The sequence below is a fragment of the Pteropus medius genome, unplaced genomic scaffold, assembly GCF_902729225.1.
Source record: "Pteropus medius unplaced genomic scaffold, Ma_sr-lr_union100, whole genome shotgun sequence".
NCBI lineage: Eukaryota > Metazoa > Chordata > Mammalia > Chiroptera > Pteropodidae > Pteropus > Pteropus medius.
Window position 1 is genome coordinate 24,469,508 of NW_024349800.1, and position 16,060 is coordinate 24,485,567.

Consider the following 16,060-nt stretch of genomic DNA (forward strand, 5'->3'; position numbering starts at 1 on the left):
ACAGAGGTTATTTATTTAATAATGGCTAACGATTCTCCTGAGCAACACACCAGATAAGGCCAGGTAGTAGTAAATTAAAAAGATTTAAAGAACATGGCCTAAACAAAATTTTTCCAGCCCTAAACATATAATATGTTTTCCCCAGAGACACAGCATCCTAAGGGAATGGGTGACAACTGCAGTGTGACAGAAAAATCTTTGACATTAGGCCCCTGCCTGTGGTCCCCTCCTTCCGCTGGCAGGACTCCGGTATCTCACCAACATCACCTCAGCCTTTCTACACTTTTCTTTGGTGCCATTCTCCTCTTTGCTTCAAGGGGACCAGCAGCAGTTTTTACCATGAGTGCCACGCTGGCTGCAACCAAGACCGATGTTGCTGACTCCATATGTCACTGCTGGTGTTGGCCATTAACAACACAGCTCCCAGGTCACCATCACTGCTAAGTGAGGACATCACTGTGTATTCTGACTGTGGCTCCCATATTTTAAGCTCATGCCAATTAGGCCAAAGAGTGCCCTTCCTCAAGACATTGGACTTCCTCTATCAGAGAACATCATGATAGTATGACTTCATTAGGATGCAACACTTGGCTGCCACTTGCTGGAAAGATTTGTCTCTAAGTGTCTGTTATGTGAATGAGCTTCCTTGGATGTGGCAGAGCACAGCCTTACCACCTTCTGATCGCTCTTGGGAGAGATGTCTCTCTTAACTAGTATTCACAGCTTGTTTATAAGGCTCCAAAAGGAACACCCCAATTCTTTCCATTTCCTTATGGCCTCCTGGCTCCTTTCTTTACTGGTCCCTCCACATACCTCTCTCGGCAGGGAAAAGGGCTTCCAAGAGAGACACACAGGGGTAGACACACTGCACAGTTACGGACTTCAAACTTATGAAGAGTATTTGGCACCTACACATACTACAGGTTCTGAATACAGAGCGAAACATCGCTTTGGTTTAGTGAGAGGGAGGGGGCAGGGAGAGAGAAAATATGTCTATCTGACTGCCTTTTAGAGGCCCAAGCAAATCATTTAGGGGTTTTGTCTGGGAACCCCCACCTCCTATAACAGGCCCTGTGGTTTGTATGCACTAGCCACCCCCTACCTCGCCCCCAGGTTTGCTGAGCTACTCCTACATGCCACGTTTCCAGTTCTTATTGTTGAAGATACTCTTGTGCAAAGGCAAAAGGTAAAGGCCTTTTTATCCCCGGCTTTTGTCTGAAGTAGGGGGCTAGTGGGACAGCTGGCTTGGGTACCATGTTCAGCTCAATTTTTTACCCTTCATGTGGTTAACCCCACTACCCACACTTTGCGATGTCCCCAAGGCATCCTGCTGATTAAGTCTGAGACCCCAAGCTTTTCCCTGGGCTTGACAGAAGGGGAGAGATCAGGAACTCCTCACAGGCCGGGAGACTGATAAAAACGGGCAGGCCAGCGGTATCCTCGTCACTGACATCCTTCTGCATCCTACAAAGTATAATTTTCAAAAAGTCAAAAACATGACACAACATGGATCAACCATGAGAGCATTATGTTAAGTGAAATGAGCCAAACACAAAAAGGCAGATCCCACTTACGTGATGTATGTTTCTGAAGTAGTCAAATTTATAGATGTTGAAAGTAGAATGGTAATTACCAGGTGCTAGGGGAAGGGGGAAAGAGGAGTTATTTAATGGGTATAGAGTTTCAGTTCTGCAAGATGAAAAAGTTCTGGTGATCTGTTTTATGACAATGTAAATATTTTTAACACTACTGAACTGTACACTTAAAAATGGTTAAGATAGTACATAATGTGTGCGTTAAAAACACACACAAGTTAAAAACATGATTCTGCAGATATGACACAGGGAGTTTTGGCAGGCGATAAAACTATTTTGTATCCTAATTGTGGTCGTGGTTGGACAACTCTGTATGGGTTAAAATTCATAGAACTGTACATGAAAATAGCCCATTTTGCTATCTTTTAATTTTTTTAATAATTAAAATTTAAAAAACATGGCTTTCATACAAATGTACACTGTACATGTATCAAAAGTGTATTTAATTAATGAGAGAATCAGCGGGGTGGTAAAGCTAATTCAAAAAGTACAGGAGATCTTTAAGTATTTATAATAACTAGAAGAATGAATATTGAAATGATTGCTAAATGATATCATATAAAATAAAGCCTTAGCCTTTTGACTAAAATATTTTTATTTGCATCACTATACATCAGTCCTGCATTGCTATCGATTTTCTACATTTTCCTTATAAAGTTGCAAAATATTCCAGTCAATAGTAAACAGCAAGTTAGACAAAGGTACACACTCCTAGAAAATCAAGTAATTCACCCCAGGCAGGACTGCTGGACAACGCCCCAGCCCAGCATGACTCAAAGGCTTGCAGGAATCCCTCTGTCCCATTTCCAAGTCTTGCACAACTTTTCCTAACCACCCAGATGAAGGGAAGTAGGATGTGAGGCCCAGAGCTGTGCCTGGGAGGAAACGATGAGCGATACTGTCACAGAAGTGAGGGCCAGGATGCCTGCTGTCCTGAGGAAGCTAGGTGGTCCTCAAACTAGTAGGATATCAGTTTTCAGGAATAAGCATTTAAAGAAAGGACTGAAGGAAGAAAACCAGGAAGGGGTTTCTGGTTCCACAAACCACGGGATCGTCCTCAAGCCTGCCAGTCTTATTCCTGCCCTAGGATTGTAGACGCGTGGCAGAGTGACACTGGCGTGGGGCACTGGCATCTCTCCCTCCAGGTTTCACAGGCACCTTTCTGACCTCCGTGACTTCAGGTGGGTCCCTTCACCATTTTTTTCCAGGTACTAAGACACTTAGGGGGCTTCATTAACCTTATCTGTGCAGAGGGAAACTCCAGAGTAAGCCCCAGGCAGATCTGGGGGTGGATTTGCCTCCTTTGAACACCTCCAGCTGAACGGCAGTGGGGCAAGGCGGGAGGTGGGTGAAGAGGTCATGCCAACCGGCCCGCCCCAGGCTGACATCTGAGTGCGGTTCGACCCAACACAGAGCCCCTGGACAACTGCAGGGTCTTCCTTTGTGGGGAAGGGAAGAAGCAAAGTTGCTTTGTGGAAAGAGAGCTCAGAGCCAGGAAAGCAAGTAAGCAGGAGCCCGTAAACAAAAGGCACCGAGAAATCAGGTTTGGGCTAGGGGCAGGGACAGCCTCAGCTAAGGTCCCTTCAAGGACAGTCAAATGCCCTGTTTATAGTTCTGGTCACACTGGGGCAACCGGAACTAAAAGCAGCTTAATTCTTCACCTCTTGGGTGACTGAAGAGAGTACGAGAAGAGAGCACACCTTACTGGACACAGTTCGGGTTTCCCCTTGGCACTTCTGCCAGCCAGACTCTCGCCCAGGGCTTAATAATTCAGGCGTCTCACCTTAGCGGGCCTGGGGCCTGCACCAGGGCTGCCAGCTGAGGCACAGTTTCTGTTTCCCTGAGGGCCTCCCCATACTCTGAGCTTACTGGGAGTAGGAGAAGGTTTTAGGCCAACACTGATAAGACCCTCCTCAGTCCCACCCACCAGCCCAGGTGGTCCTGACTGACCTTCAGCTTTGGCTCAGACAGCTGCCAGGACCCAGAGAAGGGGTGGGGGGGCTGTCTCTCCCTTGGGATGCAAGATTCACACCTCACTGGACACAGTTCAGGGAAGGGAAGTTCACACTGCTCTCCCTCTTCCCTGCCCTTCTCCTCAGCACCCCGCTCCCCAAGCCTCAATCCCAGCTGCCTCCATTTCCAGACCTGAACCCACTGCTAAGTGGGGGGACCTGCATAGAAAATGGCAGGACTCCAGCCCCACCCCTCCCTCAAGACCCCAGACTCTGTTCTACGACTGTCGAGAAAGCCCCTAGCCACTGATGTGACAGTGGGGGAGAGAGACTGACACCCTGAGTTTGTGGGCCAAGCAGAGAAGGACCCCTCATTCCTTCCGGGGAGGGCAAAGGCAGGAGCACGCTCCTGACATTCCTGTCACAGGCCCGACTCAGGAAAAGTGCCCACTGAAAGAGCCTCCACACCAGACACAGGTGGGGCAGAGGGTCGGTCGCCGACCTGGGTTCTGGGGCTCCCACAGTGCACCTTCCCGGGGACAAGCAAGGGTCTGAACAGAGCCGGAGGAGAGGATTTCAGGTGGTGGGACTTTTCACTGGCAGCTGAAATGGGGCTGTTGGCTGTAGCAGCAACAAAAACAAACAGCACGCCAAGAACAGGTAAAAAGCTTTCTGCTTTGCCACGGGTAGTCGCCGGCAGAGGTCCTGGCGGGCAGCAGTTCAGGTCTCCGGAGTGTCGAGGAGGAGGAATCTGGGACTACAGAGGAGGCCCCCAGAAGGTCTCCTCTCTCTGGGACAGCAGGAGCCATCTCAACGGGGCTAAAGATTTCTGGACCCCTTCAGTGAGGAAGAGCCTAGCAGTCTGCTCTGCTGACTTTGGCACCCAGACAGAACCTCCTGGATGAGAGGCAAGGAAAATACCTCTTACGCAACCTTAGTTCACAGCTGAACTTTTTGAAAGCCACAGCATGCCACTGATTCCTAACGTGACTTTGATCCGAGGCTGCTCCACAGTGGATATCCTTACCGTTAGGCCTCCTTCTCACTAAAGAGGTTCCCCTACCCTGAACAGCTGAGAGCCAGGCCTGGGCTGGCTCTTCACGTCCTCACCACAGCCTTGTGAGGTGGCAATTAGCACCCTGAGGTAATGGAGTCTCCAAAGTTAAGCCACAATTCCTAAATTAATTGTCTCCACCTTGGATTTCTGCCAATCATGTTTTGGACTCAAATATAGGTTGTCACATTTCTCTGTTAAAGGCAATTTTGAAGCCTTTATGTCATGAAAGACCATGTAGAGTATGATTTCGTTCATATGAAATGTCCAGAATAGGCAAATCGAGAAAGTAAGATTGCCTAGGACTGGGGGAGGATTTGGTGGGGGGAGCTTAAACAGTACAGGATTTCTTTATGGAATGATGAAAATGTTCTAAAATTGATTGTGACGATGGTTGCACAACTGTGAATATAATAAAAACCATTGACTCGTACACTTTAGATGGCGCATTGTATGGTATGTGAGTTATATCTCAATAAAACTGTTAGAAAAAAATAATTTTGACAGAATTTGATTCATAAGATGATCCGTCATTTGGTGTATAGGCTCTGCATCCAGCCTGGGGTCAGTTACACTTCTGACTAGCATGCCTTCCTCGAATGCATTTTAAAAGTTCCTTGTGCAAAGAGTTGTTGCCATCCACTCTTACCCTCTCTTCCCTGCCCTTACGCATGGCAGTCACACTAGCCTCAGCTATAGAAAGGCCCCATAGAGCTCCATCTGACACTTCTGCGTCTACTCAGGTGGATAAGGCTACAAGGGCCCAGCTGCCATCTCACCTGCCTGCTTTACCTTTGAGGGTGGAAGATAATGAGCTATGTGGGTTGTCAAGGACATGACAGGAAGAGATCAGCAGAGGCTCCAGGAGGAGGGAAGACAAAACTATGGAAATCTACCTTACACTCCAGTCCAGACTCCAGCACTTAGAGCTATAGGCTTGCACTGGGCTGGTGGTAAAATGAAGTCTTCATTTCCAAAGAGAAGTCAACAAAAGATCTCTCAAAGCTGCACTCCCTCTTATCTCACGGTTGGTGCCAAAGGCTTTGGATGGTCTCCCTAGAGGTCAGTGTGCCTTAAGATATCGATTCCCTTCACTGAGTGTGGCCCGGGATGGCCACGGCTCTTGGACTTGTAACCTCAGGCTGTTAGTGACCTGGTTCAGGCTCCAAATTTCCTCCAGTTTACGCAAGCAAGACATGTGCCAAGAAGTAAAAATGGTTGGGTGAAATAGTTACCTAGCCCAGGGGTTCTCAAAGGGTTGCCCCAGGACTGGCAGCATCAGCATCACATGGGAACTTAGGAATGCAATTTCTCTGGTTACCTAGACTTGCTGAATTGGAAACTGGGGATGGGGACTGGCAATCTGTGCTTTAACAAGCCATCCAGGGGAGTCTGATGTACATTAAAGTTTGAGAACCGTGACATAGATTCTAAGGTCCAGGGCAGAGGGTTTTGTTCTGATGTGGATCCTCAGCTCCTGTCCATGTCCGCCTGCTACAAGGTAACCTATTATGAAAATTTACTAAATGAACAAATGAATGAATGAATGAATGAATGGATGGATGGATGAATGAATGGATGAATGGATGAATGGATGAATGGATGAATGGATGAATGGTTTAGCTCCACTTGTCACTGACTGCTTCTCTTCAACCTTACGCCAACCAGGACATTTGCAAGCTGATAAAAAGAGAAGAGTGTAGGTATATCTGATAATTCTCTCTAGCTTCTTGTTGGCTCAGTTTGGTCCCTGAATTATTAAGCAGGGCTCACAGCCCATTTCACATTTTCTTTTTAGAGATGAGGTTTTGGCTCTTTGACAATTTTTTTCTTAATGTCCAGAAACAAAAGCGCTTTCTATTTGATTTCAGAACCAAGCTCTCCCCCTACATTATTCTGGCCCTGGGAGGAAAAGGAGGATGCAGCTGGAAGGATGTTTTCGTATTTTCAAGTTAAAAATGTACACCAGTTACTACACATCTGGTTCCCAGGAGAACCAAGAAATACAGGCCAAGCATTTCTTAGAAGTCCTGGGGTTGAGGAGACAGACTACACACAACAAGAAACAGACCTGCTTCCTTTTCACACTCAGTTGGTAGCCAGAGGCTAGGTGGAGTTTGGTGCTTTCCCTCATCTGATTCTGAATTATGGGCCAGATTTCCAATTCTCTGCTACTGCCACCTCCCTCTAATACCGCAAAGCCAGGATTTCTTTTTAGCTCACGCCTCCCAAAATCATTGCCTCTGTCACCCAACTCAGTTCCCTTTCTCCTGTGACCACACACATTTCAACAGGCAAGATGCTGGCCTCATAAAGGCCAGGCACGGTGCCAGGACACTGAGGTGTTATCTGTTTCCAGAGCTCATGGCTGCCTGCCACTGGCCTCACCCTTACGAGGTCACCACACTCAACTGACATGCACTGACCGCCCTCTGGGGCCATCTCACCATCTCATCCCAACTGGACATCCAGCTCGCGCTCGCGCGCGCGCGCTCGCTCTCTCTCTCTCTTTCTCTCTCTCTCTCTCAAAACAGGACCCCTACAGCAATGTGATAGAACAACCAGGCTGAGAAACCCACTGTTCCTTGTTTTTTGGACTATAGGCTTATAATGAAAAAGCAAAGCATCCTCCTTCCTCCTAATGGATAACCAGGGCTTAAGTCCTGGGTGTTTGGGCTTCCCTTGCCCAGAGAAGTGAGCCTTTATTTTTCTCAAGTGGATAAAAAGCTGGTGGAAGGGCTTGGAGGGTAGCTAGAGAGTGCGGGAAAGGAGTGGGGAATGCATCATCCGCCCTCAGGGATCCCATGACTCACAGGGGTGTGCACGCAGGAGTGGTGGTGCCTAGAAGGTGAATGAAAGTGGCACCAGGAGTGGTGGCCTGAGAACCTCCATAAAGCTATCCTAGCTTTGTTCAAAAGAGGAAGAGCCATGAGCTTGGAAGAGATCATGAGGGCAGTGGACAAAGGGCACTAGGAGAAGTAGCCTGTGCTGGACTGAAGGCGGGGACTCTTCCTAAGCGTGTACAAGCCCAGGCTTCCGGTGCACACCTACGGCTGGGTGGGGACTTGGGCGGAGGGATGCGGTGGGAGAGGAAGGAGAGAACCCTAACAAATGACAGACCATCTTTCCTACCAACCCTAGAGGGCAGGGGCCAAATGAGATTTGATTTGTCATTCCTCACATTTTGGGGACTTTGAAGAAAATTTCACCTCTCCAATAGATTGTAAGCTCCTAGACACAGGGCATAGGTCTTGTACTTTTATATTCCTGCCCCAGCACTTAACTAAGACAGGCACAAGGTAGGTGATGGATTGATTGGACGTATAATCATTTCTATGTGCTAATTTTCTTCCTCTTTCTCCTCCTCCTTCTCTTCCCTTTCTCCTTCCCTTTTTCTTTTCTCTTTTTCCTTCTCCTTTTTCTTCCTATTCCTCTTCTTCAACTTCTTTTTAAGGTAACTTTTTCAGGTATAATTGATACATAGTGAAATGTACTTTTTTAGCATACAGCTCCATTCATTTTTACAGACTCATTCAATCACGTTAACCCCCATCACAATCAAGTTGTAGAATAATTTCATCATTCCCCAAAATTCTCTTGTGCCTTTTTGAAGTCAATGCCTTCCCCCACTCCCAGGCCCTAGCACATGCATATCAATGGAATCACATAGCATACCACCTTTTTGTGTCTGGCTTCATTTGCTTAGCATGATGTCTTGGAGAAATACCCATGTTTTTGCATGTGTGGACACTTTATTCATTCTTGTTGCTGAGTAGTAACCCCTTGTTTGACTATACCACAATTTGTTTATTCATTCATCTGTAGCTAGAAATGTGGATTGTTTTCAGTTTGGGCAATAATAAATAAAGCTCCTATGAGCATTCATGTATAGGTCTTTTTGTGGTCAGATGGCTTCATTTCTCTTGGGTAAATATCTCAGAGTAGAATTACAGGTTCTTACAATAATTATATATTGAAGTTTTTAAGAAACTTGTCAAACTATTTTTCAAAGTGGTTTTACCATTTATATTTATACCAGCAATATATGAGAGTTCTAATTGTCCCACATCCTTCTCAACATGTGGTTTTATCAATCTTTTTAATTTAAGTCATTCTAGTGGATATGTAGTGGTATTGTATTGTGATTTTAATGTGCATTTCTTTGATGACTAATGATATTGAGCATCTTTTGATATACTTATTGGACGTTCGCATATCTTCTTTTGTGAAGTGACTGGCCAAATTTTTTGTTCATATTTTTAAAATAAACTTTATTTTGGAATAACTTCAGGTTTACAAAAAAGTTATAAAGATAACACAGAAAGTTCTAATATATCTTTCATTCTTTTGGTCATTTTTAAATTGGGGTTGTTTTCCTTTTTACTGAATTGTGAGAGTCCATTATATATTCTGAACACAAGTCCTTGGTCAGATATATGCATTGCAGATATTTTCTTCCAGTCTTTGGTTTGCTTTTCATTTTTTTAATGGTGGTTTCCAAAGAGCAGGTGCTTTCTTTGAACATTTTTTTTATTTTAATGAATTTCAGTTTGTCAATTTTCTTTTATGGTAGTGCTTTGTGCATGTGTCCTGTCGAGTAAAGTTTTACCTACCACAAGTTTATGAATTTATCCTGTTTTTTTTCAACAAGTTTTGTTACTTACTTTTAACTTTAACTCAGAGGTGATTGGTTAAAATTTGAAATACCCTAATGATGAATAACACTCCAGAGCTGATTATTTAGCAGTTCAAAAATACAATCAAAATCTACATGAGAGGGTTTGTTAATTGGCCTAAGGGAAGTTAGGAATGCATTTTTGTGATATGCATGATATCATAGTCATATCAAGTCATATCGTCGTCATAGTCAAGATACTACAGTTGACTAAGAAGTGACACAGGCTGCAGGAAGGAGTTACAAGGGTCTACTGAGCAGGCCTGTGTGGTGTAACACTTCTCCAAGCATTTGAGATCTAGGCCCCAGTTGCCCTGAATCCCCCTACTTCACTGAGGGTCCTGTTATCTGCCTCAACCACAAGCCTAGTTGACCCTGGAGCCCAGAGAGTATGACATCACATCAGAGAGGACCTTACAGTAAAGGGGCCAGGTGAGTTCTGAGAGCAGAAAGCAAGATTCTCAAATAGGTTGTATCTGTTTTGTGACTGTTTGCTGGAAAGCATTCCTGGATTTGGTGGACTTTGGTCTCAGACTTGCTTTCAGTGGAGCAAACATCAGGTAGGAGTTTCATGTGATCTTTAAAGCAGCGGTCCCCAAACTTTTTGGTACCAGGGTGCTCCTATGAGAATCTAATGCCTAATGATCTGAGGTGGAGCTGAAGCAGTGATGCTGGCGCTGGGGAGCAGCTGCATATACAGATGAAGCTTAGCTCACTCATCTGTCGCTCATCTTGTAATGGTTCCTAACAGGCCACAGTTCCTAACAGGCCATATACCAGTACTCTTCCACAGCCTGGGGATTGGGGACTCCCACTTTAAAGGACTCCAAACTAACCAAAAGAACCTGAGGATTTCTAAATGGCTATATCAGCTCAGGTCGGTTCACATCTGAAGGAAAAGGAAGGGAACCATTCCAGACAAAATAAATAGTGTTATTGAGGAGACAGATGTCTTCAAAATGTGAATTCCAATTGAAGGAAGGATATCATCCCTGTTTGGAGGGTGTGGCCCATATTAGGACCCTGCAGAGCTGGGACAGGGACTTTGTGCCTCGGAACAATTTCTCCTGCATGGTATGCCCAGCCCAGCTACTGAGATATTCCTAGACCTAACCCTGTTCCACCTGCCACCAAACCCTCTGTCAGATTCTGAATTTTCTCTCTAAAATCAGGACCTACTTCTGATTATTGCCTTTTCTTCCTGTAATGTGCCCCTGAGCCAGGGCCAGAGGGGCTTCTCCTTTTTCGGGAGAGTCACACCTGACCAAGTGGGACGAGTCTAGCCTAGGAGCCAAGGCCCAAGTTAGTGGCTCTGCCTTCAAGGGTCTCCAGAGACCACCATGTAGTCACATCTAGCCTTTATCTTGAGTCTTCCATTCATTACTACACAAGCAATTCTTGTCATTGCATACAAACCAGAAATGTGGAAAAACAAAAAAGAAAACAATCAAAATCCCATCAACCAGCAAAGGATTTGAATAGACATTTCTCCATAGAAGATATATAAATAACCAATAAGCAAATGGAAAGATGCTCAACATCATTAGTCATTAAGGAAATGCAATTCAAAGCCACAGTGAGATACTGCTTTAAACCCATTAGGATGGTTATTAACAAAAAACCCAGAAAATAACAAGTATTAGCAAAGATGTAGAGAAAATGGAAATCTCATATATTGCTAGTAGAAATGTAAAATGGTGCAGCTCCTGTGGAAAACAGAAAAACAGTATAGCAGTTACTTAAAAAGTTAAATATAGAATTACCATATAATCCAGCAATTGAACTCCTAAGTATATAAACAAAGGAATTAAAAATGTGTCCACATAAAAATTGTACTAGAATATTCATAGCATCATTATTCATGATAGCCAAAAATTAAAAACAACCCAATGCCCACGAACCAATGAATGGAGAAACAGAATGTGCTATATCCACACAACATGATATTATTTGGCAATGAAAAGGAATGAAGCACTGACACGTGCTACAATGTGGCTGAACCTTGAAGACATTATGCTAAAAGAAGCCAGACATAAAAGGTTACATATTGTATGATTTCATTTATATAAAATGTCCAGAATAGGCAAATCCACAATGACAGAAAAGACTAATGGTTGCTAGGGCTAAGGAGAAAAGTGACTGTTAATGGATATTGAGTTTCTTTTTCAGGTAATGAAAATGTTCTGGAATTAAATAGTGATGATGGTTGCACAACTCTATAAATATACTAAAAATCACTGAATTGTACACTTAAAAATGACATTTTAAAGTGAATGATGAAGTTTATGTTATGTGAATTATATCTCAATCGAAAGCACATTCTATCAACCAACTATAAGCATTCAGGTCTATATTATATATAGATAGATAGATAGATAGATAGATAGATAGATAGATAGATAGATAGATAGATATAGATATAGATATAGATATATAGATATAGATATATACTTTTGAAAAAGAGGCTATAATATTTATATTGTTTATTAGCCTGCATTTGTCACATAATATTTTTGAATATCTATCCATGTCAATAAATATAGATCGACATTGTCTACTTTTATGGCTACATATATGCTATCCTATGGTTGTAACAATTATTTAACCAATCTCTTATTGTGAGATACTTTAGGCTGTTGCCAATTTTTTACTATTTACCAACAGCACTTTTGACTAGTCCTCTTAACTTACATTTCTAATTATTCCCTTAAGATAAATTTCAAGAATGAGAACTGCTGGATTTTTAAGGTATTGAAAAATTGTTAACTTGCCGCCCAGAAGTTTGTGTGATTTACCTGCCCATTCAGAAAGGTGCATGAACCCAAACCCTCAAACCTTCTTCAACACTAGGCATTTTTATTTGAATTCATCTTTGCTTATTTGTAGGTGGAAAAGTGGTACCACATTCATGCTTGATTTCTAACCTCTTTTGCCACTTGTCCTTTCCTTCAGTGCCAAGACGATTTGCTGCCGAATTGTCACTTTTTCTAGAGCCCCCAACCCTATTTTAATTCATTTTATTATTTATTGAATATTTTGATATGGATTTTAATACTGATTAACTGTCTGTTCTGTTGTGTCTCAGCTTACTCTTCATAACACTCTGGGAGGTGGATATTACACCCCTTTCACAGATAAGATGACTGAGTCTCCGAGATCATTGACCCTATAAGTGGCAGAACCAAGATTCAAACCCATGGTTGTCTCATTCTAAAGTCTCCACTCCACTCAGGACATGGGATCAGACCCATCCTTCCCCTGAACTTTTTAAAAATCTCCCTTGAAAGTATACACGTCTTATGCTCTTCCCTAGATGTCATGCATAAGCTTGCTTCTTCTCCTTGATTAGAATTCGGTGACAAGCCACAATTACCTTGACATCCCCAATGGTGAGAGAGCACTGAGGGCCTGCTCTCAGATGCCCAAGCACTGAAGCAAATCCATCCAGGCAAGTAGGGCCTTACACCCCAGGTCCATCTGGATGATCATCCTTGGAAACCAGCTTCAGCAAAGTGTGCAAGGCAGAGCTAAAGGCTCCCACAGAAACTGAGCCCCACAGGATACCTATAAAATCAATGAGGTTTCTTTTAACAGTGAGGTTTCATCTAAATTGTGCCACGAACTATTGATTTTGCTGGCACAGTTGGCAATTTTCCAGAGCAACTCAATTCAAACCAATGTGTATTTAATAAGAATTTGGCTCTTAAGACTACAGAGTTCCTGAAAGTGAAACAGGAGCTGCTGCAGTCAGTTTGCAAAACTGTTGCAGAGCCGAGGACCGAGCAGCTACAAAAGAATGGATTCCAGTGTAAGGAGCAAACAATGTGCCCTCATTCCACAGTCTCATCTGATCCTCCAACAATACGCTACAGCAACTACGACAACCTGGGTAGATCATTTTAATCTCACTTTATAGATTAAGAAATTGAGGATCAAAATTAAAAGTGACTTGAGATGTCACTGCTGGCAAGAGGTAGAGCCTGGCCAGCAAAAGATCTTTACCTGCCGGGCCTGAGTCCTTCCGGGACACCAGGAACTGGCGGACACTGTTGAACTACAGATCGCTGACCCTTTGCGCTTTTCATGGGCCTTCTCTGCAGTCCCTGGGGCTGTCCTCTGCACTGGCATACTTCCTGGCACTGAGGTCTTTGCGTCTAGAACTCTCCTCTAGGTAATCTTTTCTTGGCACATTTCATTTTGGTCTTATTACCTAATGCTGCATAACAAACCACCCCAAAAAGATCAACAGAAAACAACCTCTATTTATTATGCTTCCGGATTCTGTGATTTGGACAGGGCACTGTTGCGGGGGTGTCTTTTCTCTGTGCCATAATACCTGGGGCTTTGGCTTGGAAGACTCAAACAGGTAGTTGTGACTCCAAGGCCTGGCTACTGAAATCATCTAGAACTGTAGTGTCCAATACAGTAGCCAGATGTGGCTATTTAAATACTCATTTAAATTAATTAAAATTAAATAAAATTTAAAATTCAGTTACTGGTAGAACTAATCACATTTTAAGGCCCAATAGCCATATGTAGCTTGTGGCTACCATAAGGGACAGTACAGATAGAGAACATTTCCATCATCATAGAAAGTTCTGTGGGGAAGCCTGCTCACTCACATGCATGGGCTGGGATCTTCGAGTGGAGCCTCTGTGTGGGGCTGGGCTTCTCACAGCATGGCTGCTGGTTTCTAAGAAGGTGCATGCAGAGGGGCAGCATCAGCAGAGCAAGTGTTCTATGAGGCCAAGGAAGAAGCTGCAAGGTTTCCTCTAACCTAACCTTAGAAGTAGCATGCATCCCTTTTGTCACATTCTATTGGGTACATCAGAGTAGGGTTCTAGATAAAATACAAATATTGCACGGAACATACTTATATAAAAAATCATTCATTGTTTGTTTATATCCGAAATTCAAATTTAACTGGGTATTTTGCATTTTTATTTGCTAAACCTGGCCACCTTACATGGGAGTCACTAAGGCCAACCAGATTCCAGGGGAGGGGAATTTAATCCACTTCTTAGTGAAGAGTGGCAAGGTGACATTGCAGAGAGCATGTGGGATAAGTGGACGTCTTTGGAAAATACAATCTGCCATATGCTGCTAGGTGGGTCCTCATTCAAGTTTCATGGCCTGGATGGATAGAATTGGGAGAAAGGACCCTCTTTCATCTGTTTTTCCTTTCACGCTGAGCTTTGGGGCCAACTGTTCTTAGATAATAGCTCCAATCTCTATTGACATAGGCATTCTTCTCTGCCTACACCATGAGCAAAATTACAAATAACGATAACAGATACGCCATGGCACCATCACAGACAATGTTTTGCTAAAGTAAGGGTGCCCCAGGTGACAATGTACTATGGACACATTGAGTAATCAGGGAACTTTTGTTAGAGAAAATGGCTCCCCATCTGGAGCTCCCCAAGGTCTAGCTCAGCAGGAGAGCTTCTCCTGTGTCTGCCTCCCTATAGCCAACATAATGACACACATGATAAAGGCATAAGCAGTGCTCCGTGCAGAGATTACCCCCTCTCCCCAATACCAGGTATATTTATTCCTTGCACAGCAGTGGGTGTTATCAGGTCATATAGAAATATAGGTGTCAAGTTGAGGCCTGCAAGAGTGAGGCTGGGACTCTCCAAGAGCGTGATGTCACTCCCAGCGTCAAGCCCTAGTCAGCCTGGAGAAGAATGAATTCATTCATATTCTCCTCTCTCTCTCCAGTCCCTCCCTCCTTCCCCGCCCCTACTCCTCTCTCTTTCCCTGACTCCTTCCCTCTCAACCGAGGTACCCTGATGTCCTGGGAGCCGGAGAGGGAGCTTTTTAGAGGAAAGTGATAAGATGGTATGCCCCATGTGGAGACCAGTTAAGAGTGGGAAGTCAGGACCTTCCCAAATCAAAAGTGAGCTTTATTTCATTAATCAATTCACAGAGACACATGACGTATTCTGTGCTTCTTTCCCTTTCCTTTGATGTATGGCGAGAAGCTGGGACCAAGAGGGGAACAGCAGTGGTCAGAAAGTGGTCTAAGGGTGAGTACATGACCCAGTTCTGGCCACTATAACATAAGGGAAAGTCCACTGGTGACTTTAGGGAAGAATTCACTCTTTGGTTAAAAATAAAAGAAGAATGCTCACTTCGACAGCACATATACTAAAATTGGAACGATATAGGGAAGATTAGCATGGCCTCATGCAAGGATGACGTGCAAATTCGTAAAGTGTTCCATATTTTTTCATAAACTATATAAAGGTCTAACCAATGTACTATATCCTTGAAACTAATAATAAAATAAAATAAAATAAAATAAAATAAAATAAAATAAAATAAAATAAAATAAAATAAAATAAAATAAATAAAATAAAATAAAATGCTTTAAAAAAATAAGAGAAAGAGAATCACAAGAGGAAAAAGTCCCCATGTCCTCCTTAACCTTCATGTTAGGATGCTGTCTATGAAGACAATATACTAGGTGCTACAACAGCTATCTTGTGACTAAGAGGAGGGACACTGCCAACATACTGAGATGGCAGAAAGAAAAGAGGAGAAGACTCCAGGTCTTCAATGTCATCACTGAGCCACCAAATATACCCTGAAAATGCCCACTATCAGACTTTTTCTAAAAAATAATTGTCTATTGTTGAAGTTATATTAGTTGATATTCTTATCTGCTGCCAAATACAACCTAAATAATATTCACTATCATTCAGATAAGGTTAGAAACTAGGAGTCGAGGATTTATTCAGATGGTTGAAGTGCTAGAGAAAAGCCATGTTGAGTGGGA

At 43.4% G+C, this 16,060-nt stretch overlaps 1 long non-coding RNA gene and 1 other non-coding gene across 2 annotated transcripts; one reads left to right on the plus strand and one right to left on the minus strand.

The window, feature by feature from the left end:
• Positions 1-1,403: 1,403 nt before the first annotated feature.
• On the minus strand, positions 1,404-12,804 carry LOC120621599 (uncharacterized). The gene is made up of 3 exons (XR_005658202.1): positions 12,650-12,804; positions 1,575-1,639; positions 1,404-1,464 (listed from the first exon to the last, which is right to left on the minus strand). It is a non-coding gene; the product is annotated as an uncharacterized LOC120621599 (long non-coding RNA).
• A 2,601-nt stretch (positions 12,805-15,405) lies between these two features.
• Positions 15,406-15,511, plus strand: LOC120622188 (U6 spliceosomal RNA). Its single transcript, XR_005658443.1, has one exon. It is a non-coding gene; the product is annotated as a U6 spliceosomal RNA (small nuclear RNA).
• Positions 15,512-16,060: the final 549 nt, after the last annotated feature.